General features: G+C 49.6%; 1 protein-coding gene across 8 annotated transcripts in view; it reads left to right on the plus strand.

Annotated features, from left to right (window-relative positions):
• Positions 1-12,128, plus strand: part of CCDC7 (coiled-coil domain containing 7) — a 347,366-nt gene that overhangs the window by 53,930 nt on the left and 281,308 nt on the right. The window lies entirely within an intron of this gene.

The following is a 12,128-nucleotide window of genomic DNA, read 5'->3' on the forward strand; positions in this document are numbered from 1 at the left end:
TGCTGGTATTGCATCGAGTGAGCACGACCCCAACCCCCCCAGCCCGTTCCTTCTTAACCGGCCTCAACTGTAGATGGAGCTCTGGGACATAGTTTATCACTCTTCTCAAACCTTTAGAAATAATAGTTTAAACAGTTAGTTAGGCATATAGATAGTGTTGGTTTTGTTACAAAAAAAGAAGTTTAATTCCTCTAGTTACCTTTCCTGTACCATGGAAGGTTAACCATTAAGATACCTGGCTCCACAAGTTTCTAGCAATGTGGCTTCTGCTGCAAAGTAATGCCCCATATGGGATGTGCACTCCTTGTGTGTACGTTGACTTGGGAAAGGCACATATCCCACAAAAATGTGTCGATTGTAGCAGTATCAAAACTAGAGCCTGGTGCAACTGGAATCTCAGGCTAAAAATGATTTTTCTCCTACCTGAAATGGGCATGAAGACTGTGTCTTGGGGTACTTCTCCCACTGGAACAGGTGATGTACCCTCCAAAAGACTTCAGAAGAGAGCACAGACATCTTGACAGAGAATACCGCAGGCACAATGGCAGTCTCCTGCCAGATTGCTGCCCCCAATGCCAACACTTGCTTGAGTGAGCAACTATGACACTTTGGGTACCTCTGACACCACTGAATCCTGAGCAAAGGAAATGGAATCAAGGCTCAGATGATGTAAGATATGCCTCCATCATGGCACCGAGTTCATCTACAAGACACTTGCTACCAAGCGTCTCCTCACCCTGGCTCCCACCCTCCAGGCCGCCCATGGCTCATAGAAGCACACTGCAGTCTAACCCTGCATCTCCCACCCTGAAGCCTCCCAACTCCATAGTAATTGACACTGCAAATCTATGTGGCAAACAAACTCAATTTAGATCGACACCACAAGATAAAGAACACAAGACACTCGCCCTACTCAGGTGCAAAGTTTATGGGTCTAACTCTAACATGTTACAATTCAGTCACCAACTATTCTGTCTTGTTGGCTAAAATGATTATGATAACTATTGGAACCTTAGCTTGTTCACGTCAGAGCTCCCTGAGGAGAAATCGTCACAGTTTCAGGTCATTGTCAATGAGGATCAACTTATAGAAATGTAAGCAGGATCTGAAAGAATGCCTCCATTACAGCTAGCTGGAAAGGGAGAGAAACCTTGGATGTGTGTATGTAAATACAATTTCTCGTGCTTTGCTTAGATGTGTTAGATATTCAGCAGATGGAGTGGTATTTTGCTTATTGTAAGCAACTTAATTTGTGACCCAATAGCAGCTATGTGTATATTAAATATAGGGCTAACTAAAATATGTTTGTAATTTTGTGGAAATACAGAAAAGTAGGACTGTGCTCCATTTTTCCAAATTAAAAGACTCAGTTAGCAGAAAGAATCTTGCAAGTGCGGGAGCTTGACTTTTCAGAGCCCTATAAATTTTTCTGGTCTGTAGGGGTATGTCTACACTACAGCACTAATTTGAACTAACTTAGTTCGAATTAATTAATTCGAACTAAGCTAATTCAAATTAGCGCATCTAGACTTAAAAACTAGTTCGAATTAGCATTTTGCTAATTCGAAATAGCGCGTCCACACTGATTGGACGCTGGGTCGCATTTAAGGGCAGCTGAAACCGGTTCCGGCAGGGCATCAGGTCAGTAGTTGCTTTGTGTAGCTGCTGTCTGAGGCTATCTGAGGCTCGTGCTTAAAGGGAAACCCCCCCCCCCCCCCGGACAGCCAGTTCTCAGCTTTTTCGCTTGTTTGCCTTCCTCGCCGAGGGACAGCAAAACGTTTTTCTCTGTGCCTGTCTGTGTCGGTGATTCCCACTGGGGACGCCGCCGCAATTGGCAACATGGAGCCAGAGCTCACCCTCGGCTTTTTGGTGCAGTTTTTGGACTTGCTGATGCAAGCCTGCCAGCAATGGGTGGAGGCTGCCTTGCACCACCTGGTGTCACATCAGCCCCCTGCCTCTCTCCCTGGCCTCCCCGAGGGTCGTGGAGGAGCGGGGCAGAAGAGTTTCCCTGGTTGTGCCCAGAGTGGCCACCAGGGCAAGCTGGGAAGGGCTAGCCTCCCACTAGTTCGAATTAAGTGGCTACACAGCCCTTAATTCGAACTACTTAATTCAAACTAGGAGTTAGTCCTCGTAGAATGAGGTTTGCCTAGTTCGAATTAAGTGCTCCACTAGTTCGAATTAAGTTCGAACTAGCGGTTTGCATGTGTAGCGCCTATTAAAGTTAATTCGAACTAACGGCTGTTAGTTCGAATTAACTTTGTAGTGTAGACATAGCCTAGGCTATCTGGCTTCCCCTGCTTGGACTAGTTTGACCGATTCTGCACCTTCCCCTCCTCCTGTACTGTTAAAAAACAGAGCTAATAAATGAGGAAGAACGGTCTTGTATAAGAAGACAAGTATCAGAGGGGTAGCCGTGTTAGTCTGAATCTGCAAAAGCGACGAGGAGTCCTGTGGCATCTTATAGACTAACTGAAGTGTAGGAGCATAAGCTTTCGTGGGCAAAGACCCACTTCGTCAGATGCATGTACCTACGAAAGCTTATGCTCCTACACTTCAGTTAGTCTATAAGGTGCCACAGGACTCCTCGTCGCTTTTGTATAAGGGGTTTCTTTTGTGCAAAAAGGAGCCATCTACACAGGTCCTTTTTGTGCAAAAGCCTCTTGTGCAAAAACAGCCCTTTGTCAGCATGTTGATATTCTACTCCGCACTTCATTTGCATAAGCTTTTGCGGAGGAAGGTTGTGGTATAGACATAGCCTGAGAATCAACAGGTTGGTGACAGAAAGATGTGATGAGCAGCCAGCGGAGTGGCAGCGGCATGACAGGCGGCCAGGAGAGGAGCGATGGAGAGGCGTAATGAGTAGCCAGAAGGGTGGCGGTAGAGAGGTGAGATGAATGGCCAGCAGGGAGGTGTCAGAGTGCAGTGAGCAGGTGTATGGTGAGTGACCAGCAGAGTGAGTAAGATGCCTTTTTACCACCCCCCAACTCAGGATGAGAGGTGAACTCTGAGGATGCAACTCTGAAATCTGGGTTTGCCCTGACTAAGGGCAGCAAATGTTAGTGGGGTGCAGAGAAGGGTTGGGCATATGAAATGGACTTAAGAATCTGAGAGGAAAAGGATATTGCTCAACCTACTTCAGGTGGGACTTTTACTCATGGTTTTGGTTATGAACTCTGGTGGTTTCCCAAATTAATGCCACATTACTTCTCTCCCCTTTTTAATATTTTTTTCAATACATTCAGACTCTGTGGTTGTGAGTGGGGAAGCATTGCTTCTCAAAGGGACCCAGGGATGTTTTATGAATTTTCCAGGTTACGGGGTGGGGGCTTAAGTGAGTTCTGTGTTGGATGGATGGAGAGGAACCCCTAGGCTACCTCTACACTACAGGGTTTTTGCGCAAAAAACCACAGAGCATCCACACCTCAAGCATGTTTTTGCGTAAGTAAATTTGCAGTAAATCAAAAGAACAGAGGGGTTCTTGTGGTGTAGGTATTCCTCTTTCTATGAGAAATAACTCTTTTTTGTGCATGAGTTCTTGCGCAAAAAGGTGTGTGTAGATGGGCAACGGGGTTTTTGCGCAAAAAGAGCCAGTTAAAAAAAGCATAGGTGCTCTGGTGGCTATTCTGTGAGGAGCAATCAGAGCTTTCTTTCGAGAGAGCGTCCATGCAGTCTGGATTCTCTCCTGTGCAAAAGTGCATCGCTTTTGTGATGCGCTTTTGTAGTGTGGATGCGCTCTTGCTCTTGAAAATTTTGCGGAAGATCTCTTTCACGAGGAGTAACGGTAGTTCGGACTAGGAAGCCTAGTCCGAACTACCTAGTCCGTGCTGCGTGTAGCCGCGCGGCACGGAGTCCGCACTAGTGGACATTTAAAAATGGCGGCACCTGGCTTTATGCAGATGAAGCCCGGGAAATTCAAATCCCGGGCTTCATTTGCAACTCCGGTTGCCTACATTACCACCCTAGTTCGAACTAGGGTGGTAGTGTAGACATACCCTAAGGTGCCATAGGACTCCTCGCCGCTTTTGCAGATTCAGACTAACACGGCTACCCTTCTGATACTTCATTTGCATCATAACTCACAACACTGCATGCATGTTTTACATCGATCACCAAGGAAGCACTCATTCCTGCTCACTATGCCCTGAAGCCATTAAACTATGGAACTAGTTACATATGTCACCAAATAAATATTTTGGTCCCCTACCTACCCAGTTGCCAGAATGGGATGACAGACACACTCACCAGGTATTTGTCTCGAAACCATGAATGGGAAATTAATGGAGGAATTTTGCTGTCCATTTTCCACTGGTGGCATCCTCCTTTCACTGACTTGTTCACATCTCCAATGAACCGCAAATGTGCCATATTCAGTTTAAGAGTGGGGCTGATATCCCCATCATTGGGGGATGTCTCTCTCATTAGCTGGGATGTAGAACTCATATTCCCACTGATTCCACTGACATAATGCATGATACCAGGGGTGAAAGTAACTTAAATTTCTTACAGGTATCATAGAATCATAGAGATGGAAGAGACCTCAGGAGGTCATCAAGTCCAGCCCCCTGCCCAAAGCGGGACCAATCCCAGCTAATTCAACCCAGCCAGGGCTTTGTCAAGCCAAGAATTAAAAACCTCTAGGGATGGAGATTCCACCACCTCCCTAAGTAACCCATTCCAGTACTTCACCACCCTCCTAATGAAATAGTTTTTCCTAATGTCCAACCTAGACCTCTCCCACTGTAACGTGAGACCATTGCTCTTTGTTCTGCCATCTGTCACTACTGTGAACAGGTTTTCTCCATCCTCTTTGGAACCTCCCTACAGGAAATTGAAGGCTGCTATCAAATCCCCCCTCACTCTTCTGCAGACTAAACAAACCCAAATCCCTTAGTCTCTCCTCATAGGTCATGTGCTTCAGCCCCATAATCATTTTGGTTGCCCTCCGCTGGACCCTCTCCAATGCGTCCACTTTCTTTCTATAGTGAGGGACCCAGGACTGGACACAACACTCCAGATGTGGCCTCACCAGAGCTGAATAAAGGGGAATAATGACATCTCTGGTTTTGCTGGCAGTGCTCCTCATAATGCAGCCTAATATGCCATTAGCCTTCTTGGCTACAAGGGCACACTGTTAACTCATATCCAGCTTCTCATCCACTGTAATCCCCAAGTCCTTTTCTGCAGAACTGCTACTTAGCCATTCGGTCCGCAGCCTATAACAATAATTGGGATTCTTCCATCCCAAGTGCAGGACTCCATTTGTCCTTGTTGAATCTCATCAGATTTCTTTTGACCCAATCATCTAATCTGTCTGGGTCACCGTGGACCCTATCTCTCCCCTCCAGTATATCTACCTCTTCCCCTAGCTTAGTGGGTACTGTCTTATCACAACCCATCCCCCTTTGGGGAGCACCTCAGGGCAGGGGGTGTTGTGATGTACTCCACCCCCCACCTGTAGGAAATATAAGGTGGGGGGTGGAGTGCAAGGGGCTCAAGGCAAAGGGTTGGGATATAGGGGGGGTGCTGGAGTCAGGGTTGGGATATATGAGTGGCTCAGGACAGGTGATTGGGGTGTGGAGGGAAATGCAGGAGGTGGAGCTGGGAGTGTGTGTGGAAGTTTAGGAGTCAGGGCAGAAGAGCGGGGGTACAGGAGTCAGATTTGGAGGTGCATGAGGGGGTTCTTTGAGGACTATCCCTGTGGGTGCATCACCTTAGGTGCTTCAGTGCCACTAAGTCCGAGGCTGGAGATTTGTGACAGCAGTACCCCTGGCCAGCCACACATGCAGAGATCCAGTGTGTATGTTCTGAGGAGGCTGCTGTGCATGCGTGCCCCTCCCCCCCCCAGTTCCTTCTCAACTGCTGCTGGCTGCAGTCGCTGATCAGCAGTCTCCCTTTACCTAATCTATTAGGATATGTCTACACTAGCTCATTAGTTCGAGCTAGGTAGGGTAATTAGGGCAGCCGGAGTTGCAAATGAAGCCCGGGATTTAAATATCCCAGGCTTCATTTGCATGTTCCCGGGCACCGCCATTTTTAAATCCCCTTTAGTCCGAACTCCGTGCCCGCGGCTACACGTGTCACGGAGTAGGTAGTTCGAATTAGAGATCCTAATTCGAACTACCGTTACTCTTCATTCCACGAGGAATCTCTAATTCGAACTACCTACTCTGTGCCGTGTGTAGCCATGGGCACAGAGTTCGGACTAAAGGGGATTTAAAATGGCGGCGCCTGGGAACATGCAAATGAAGCCCAGCATATTTAAATCCCAGGCTTCATTTGCAACTCCGGTTGCCCTAATTACCCTACCTAGCTCGAACTAACAATCTAGTGTAGACATACCCTAGGGTGCTACAGGACTCCTTGTCAATATGATAACAGACGCTGACCAAGAAAAAACAGCCCTCAGACCAATCCTCCGCTCAACAGCCATCAACATCCAGACAACAGTTTTGAAGCCCTGGTTGAGGGTCTGACAACCCCAAAATTTCCAAGGCAGCAGTCACATCATCCACAGTATTTGGGAACAGACTAGCTGACCTTTATATAGCATCGTCGACCATTACCACCGACAAGTGGGTGTTGGAAATTGTGAAGACAGGATACTGCATACCAGTCATAAACATCTGCCCACCCTATCCACCTTCCCCGACCCTTTTCAGGGACCTATCTCATGAGACATTGCTTCTTCACAAGGCAGAACACCTACTCAGCCTTGGTGCCATAGAGGAAGTACCAGAACAATACAGGGGCAAGAGGTTCTACTCTCACTATTTCTTCATCATCAAAAAGTTGGGCGGCTAGAGACCAATATTAGAACTACGCAAGCTCAACCATTTTGTCAGATACCAACACTTCAAGATGGTCACTCTTGCGACCATCATATTTGCCTTGGAAAAAGGAGCATACGCGGTGGCCATTATTATTTTAATGAAGCGGGGATTATTTAAATCCCTGCTTCTTTGACTATGCCGAATAAACTATTTTACATGGCTCCGTCGATGGAGCCATGTAGTCTAGATGTAGCCAAAAGGACAGACATTTCCAATACAGAGTGTTCTTCTTCGAGTGTTTGCTCATGTCCATTCCAACGAGGTGTGTGCGCGCCACGTGCACGGATCTCAGAGCTTTTTTCCGTCAGCAGTACCCTTAGGGCCAGCAGGGAGCCCCCTAGAGTGGCGCCAGTATAACAGTGCATATATACCCCTGCTGGCCCTCCATCACCTCAGTTCCTTCTTACCGCCCGTGCTACAGTTGTAGTATTAGACTCTTAGGATATGTCTACACTACAGCGTTAATTCGAGTTAACTTAATTCAAAATAGTTAATTCGAATTAAACTAATTTGAAATAACACATCTATACACAAAATGTATTTTGAAATAGTGTTTTGCTATTTCTAAATAGTGAGTCCACAGTGAGTGGACCCTGAACTAAAATTAAGGCTGGCCAGAACCAAAATTAAGTGCTGGCAGGGCATCAGGTTAGGACTTAGTGTGTGGGGCTGCTGCCTGAGGCTAACTGAGCTCCGTGCTTAAAGGGACCCTACCCCTGCCCCGGACAGACAGTTTTCAGGGTTCCCCGCTTGCTTGTCTACCTCAATGAGAGATAGCAAAACATTCCTGTCTTGGAGTGCCCTGAGTGCCCTCACTTGGGACACCACAGCACTTGGCCACATGGAGCCAGAGCTGCTCCTGGGCACACCAGTGCATCTCGTGGGGTAATTGCCATCAGCCCGGCTGCACTTTCTGCAGTCTGCCATCCTGTGGGTCCATCGGGGGGCTGTCAAGATCCAGGAGGCCCTGCGGGAGAGCATCCACCCCAAGGAGCCCTCAGAGCCTCCCTGGTCCTTCCCACCAGGTCCTGCCCCATTCCTCCCTCACGTCCTTCCACTTACTCCTCCCTAACCCACCTTCCTGATGTCAAATAAAAGACATGTATGTTCAAAAATAGAAACTAGATTTATTGAACAAAATTGGGAGGGAGATGAACCTCTGGGGAGACCAGGGAATGCTGGCGGGAGAGGGGAAGGGAAAGCTTGGAGGAAGGAGCTGGAAGGGGGAAGCAAGGGGAAGAAGGGGGAGGGGAAGCTCACGGCCCAGGGTTGGGGGGTCTCACTGGACCAACTTGATTTTCATGCAAACCTGCTCCTGGGTTCGCATGTGGCCTTTGGTGGCCAGGCTGGCAGCTATCCTGCCTAAGACGGCCACATTCCTCCATCTAGTGTGGAGATCATGGACATTGGGGGCATTCCCCCAACCTTAATAAGGTCCATGATCTCCACCCTGGACCAGGAAGGTGCCCGCCTTCTCTGGGCCCTGTCAGGCTCCTGGGAACTGGCAGACTGGTCCTGGGGAGCGGTGGAGGGCTGGCTGCCAGTGGCTTGCTGGCTCATGTTTTGGGGCCACTGGGTCAGGGGCCCCGGAAGCCACTGCTGGCTCTGGGCTGACAGGCTTGGAGCTGGCACAGGCACTGTGGCCAAGGTCTACCCCTTTAATGGCTCTGGGGCTGGGGCAGAGGAGAGTAAGTTTTCCTAGTTGTGCCCAGAGTGGCCACCAGGGCTCCCTGGGAAGGGCTGGAGGCCCCCTATTTTGAATTAAGTGTCTACACAGCACTTAATTTTAAATAGCTCATAGAATGAGGTTGACCAAATTTGAATTAGGCACTCCACTATTTCGAATTAATTTCGACATAGCAGTTTGCATGTATAGACACTATTACAGTTAATTCGAAATAACAGCTGATGAAGCTATTTCATATTTAGCTAGAAGCCATTCTGTATAACAAAAGCCATTTCAGTTTCTTGTGTCTGCACAAGGGAGTGAACTGGCCTTCACCAAGGTGGAAAAAAACCAAAGGAATGCGCTGTTAAAATGTGTTAATAAACTATTTTAAGCTGAAGCTCGAACTCCCTTTTAACCTGTTTCTTTCTCTACTAATAATAATTCCTCTTTAAAGTTCGCTTTGGTTTCTTGCCCTAACGTCAAACTTGTTTGGTTAAGGGTATAAAATACTAGAATTAATTGTATTAGCCAGCCTTACTGCTCCCCATGACCAGTCTGCCAGTTCCCAGGAGCCTGACAGGGCCCAGAGAAGGCGGGCACCTTCCTGGTCCAGGGTGGAGATCATGGACCTTATTAAGGTTGGGGGGGATGCCCCCAAGGTCCCATGGTGGACCCGGCTTTGCTGAGACCACGTTTGGCTCACTTTGCTTTTATTGGCCAATAAAACTGTCTGTTTAGCCGCGTAAACTAAGTAAGGCGTTTGCTTCAACACAGCTGTTATTTCAAATTAACTTTGCAGTGTAGACATACCCTTAGTCTTCCCTTAGCTCTTGTTCACTATTTAGTTTGTAAATAGTTTTTAGATTGAGTATTTAGCCTGTAAATAGTTACCCTGTAAATAGTTGAATAGTTGTCCCTTTTTCTTTCCTCTCCCTGGCTGGGGAGGAGATGCCAGGACCTCAAGGCTTCAAACCCTGTGAGTCCTGCCTCAAGTCTATGCCCTGTGGAGATCCTTACGTCTCCTGCTTAAAGTGCTTAGGAGAGGCACATTGTACTCAGACCTGCAAGATCTCCAGAGGTTTTAAACCTCAGACGAGATGAGAGAGAGAGACTCTTGTTTGAAGAGACTACTAATGGAGTCCTCTCTCCAGCCCCGGCACCAGACGACAGTCAGTCGGTGCGCAGTGCCCCTTCATCGGCACGTGAGATGTCCTCTGCACCGACCAAGGCTAAGGCTAAGTCTTGCTGGCACCGGTCGCAGGTCTACTTGTCACCAGCACAATTGGCATGGATGCACCCACCTGTGGCACTGGGAACACCAGCAACCACATCGGTGCTGGCTCCAGCCCTGCCTCCAGCACTGTCTGCTCTCAACCCCGGAACTATCTACAGCCCTGGCTCTGCCCTCAAACCTGGCTCCGGCACCAGTGTTGACTCTAGCCCCTGCACTGGGGCTCACAGCACCTCTGGTGCCGGGAACGACAATGATGCTTGTGGCACTTGCAGCGCTGGCAGCATCACCGGACCTCATGGCACTTCAAGAGCTATCAGTGGCACCGGCACTCATAGTGGCACCGGTGCTCGTAGTGGCACCAATGATTGTAGCACCTCTGGCATGGGCAGCGGCACCAGCACTTGTAGTGCCCCTGGTGGAGTTAGGGACATCGGCACTTGTAGTGCCCCCAGTGCAGGTAGCGGCACTGGCGCTTGGAGCACCTCCAACCCCAACGGCGGCACCTACGCTTGTAGCGCCTCTGGCACCGGCAGCATTTGTGGCCACGACCTCGGCATGGCTACAGACACAGTTTAATATACTGGCTCAGAACTTCCCTCTAGCTCCGGTACCATCCCCGGCACCGGGACCGGTGCCACTACCGGCATCAGCTCCCGTATGGACTGTGACAGACGTTGGCACTGGCACTTCTCCCAGCATATGCTATTTCGATGGCACCGCATAAGGTAACAACGTTGGCACCGATCCCAGCCCCAGTGGTGACGCTGCTGCCGATACCAAGCCAGGCGCCCACAACACTGGTGCCGTTGGCGTTTTCCAATCAGCTGGAGCCCCCGTTATCCTGGACTTCGGTTCCACCGCTGTGCAGGGCTATGGGACCTCACGGGCAGGCAGTATTGATACAGCCCTTTCTGCCCCCTGCTCCAGCCCCCGCTCTTAGGGGAAAGTCACGAGCTATGGCCCAGCACCAAAGAGACCAGGAGTCCACTGCCCCCCTATGGTCAGCAATGGACTATTCCTCTGAGTCAGATGCGGAGTCCTTGAGGTTGGGAAGGTCCTCCTTCCATTCCAGATCAATGCACCAGTCTCGTTCCCGGCACACAACTGCTTGTGTGGACCTGCAGCAGTATTCTTGGCCTCCCCAGCAATGGCCCTTTTGGACCTGGGCCTATCATCAGGCCCAAGGTCCGCCTCCTGCAGCATCCGTCTCGGGCTCCTTAAGACGGGGGACTCCACCATTGGCAACGCCAGTACATAGAGCCCCCACATCAAAAATGGATAGGTCAATTACAATGATGACTTCGAGACCCCAGGGGGCTCTGAGCGAGGTGGTGTCCAGACCCACTCCTGTGGAACCTCCCCAGGTAGCCCTGCCAACAGTACCAGAGCTACCGATGGAAGTGCAAATGGAGGATACGACTGTACCACAGGACTCCTTATCTTCCTCTCCCGAAGAGGCCCTAACAGACCCAGACCCATCTTTGCCATCGATGGATGCGAGGGCCCATCAGGACCTAGTACGAATTCTGGCGAAGAATTTAGCAGTCAAGGTAGAGGAGGTCCAGGAGGATACAGATCCCATGGTGGACATCCTCTTCACTACAATCGCGGGCAGGGTGGCATTACCCCTGATAAAGACGGTGGACAAGCTAGCCAAGACCCTCTGGCTGACACCGGCCTCCATCCCTCCCACCCAGAAGTGGGTGGAGAAGCAATACTTTGTTACCCAGGAGGGGCATGACTTTTTGTTTTGGCCCCTGCTCCTGAGCTCTTTGGTTGTACAGGCAGCAGGACAAAAAGAAAGACAACCCCTAAAGCCAAAGACCCCCCAAAATTGGACCTCCTGGGACGGAAGGCCTATTCCGCGGGGGGCCTACAACTGTGCATAGCCAACCAGCAGGCTATGCTGAGGCGCTATGCGGACAATACCTGGTCCGCTATGGACAAATGTGGGGACTGTTTGCCACAGAAGGACTGCTAGGAGTTTAGGGCCTTGGCAGACGAAGGTAGGACGGTGGCCCGTACGGCCTTGCAGGAGGCTTTAGACACTGCCTGGACTATGGCAACAGCTATTGTTATGCAACGGACTGCATGGCTAAACGTGTTGGGCATTCCTCCCAATGTTCAAACCCTTCAGGACTTGCCCTTTGAAGGAGCGGGTCTTTTTTCGGATCAAATGGACTCCAAACTATATAGCCTGAAAGATTCCCGGGTGACCCTTAAGTCTTTGGGAATCCACACGCCCGGTCCACTCAGGTGACCCCTAAACCCTAAGCCTGCGACAAGGCATTTCCAGTGGGGTTTTATCTCTGACCGTGGCAGAAGGTGGGGCTGTAGTTTTTCAAAAAACGACCCACCTAGAAACCGGCGCAGAGCTCAGAGATTGGCTCAAGAT

This window comes from Pelodiscus sinensis, chromosome 2, assembly GCF_049634645.1.
Source record: "Pelodiscus sinensis isolate JC-2024 chromosome 2, ASM4963464v1, whole genome shotgun sequence".
Classification (NCBI taxonomy): Eukaryota; Metazoa; Chordata; order Testudines; family Trionychidae; genus Pelodiscus; species Pelodiscus sinensis.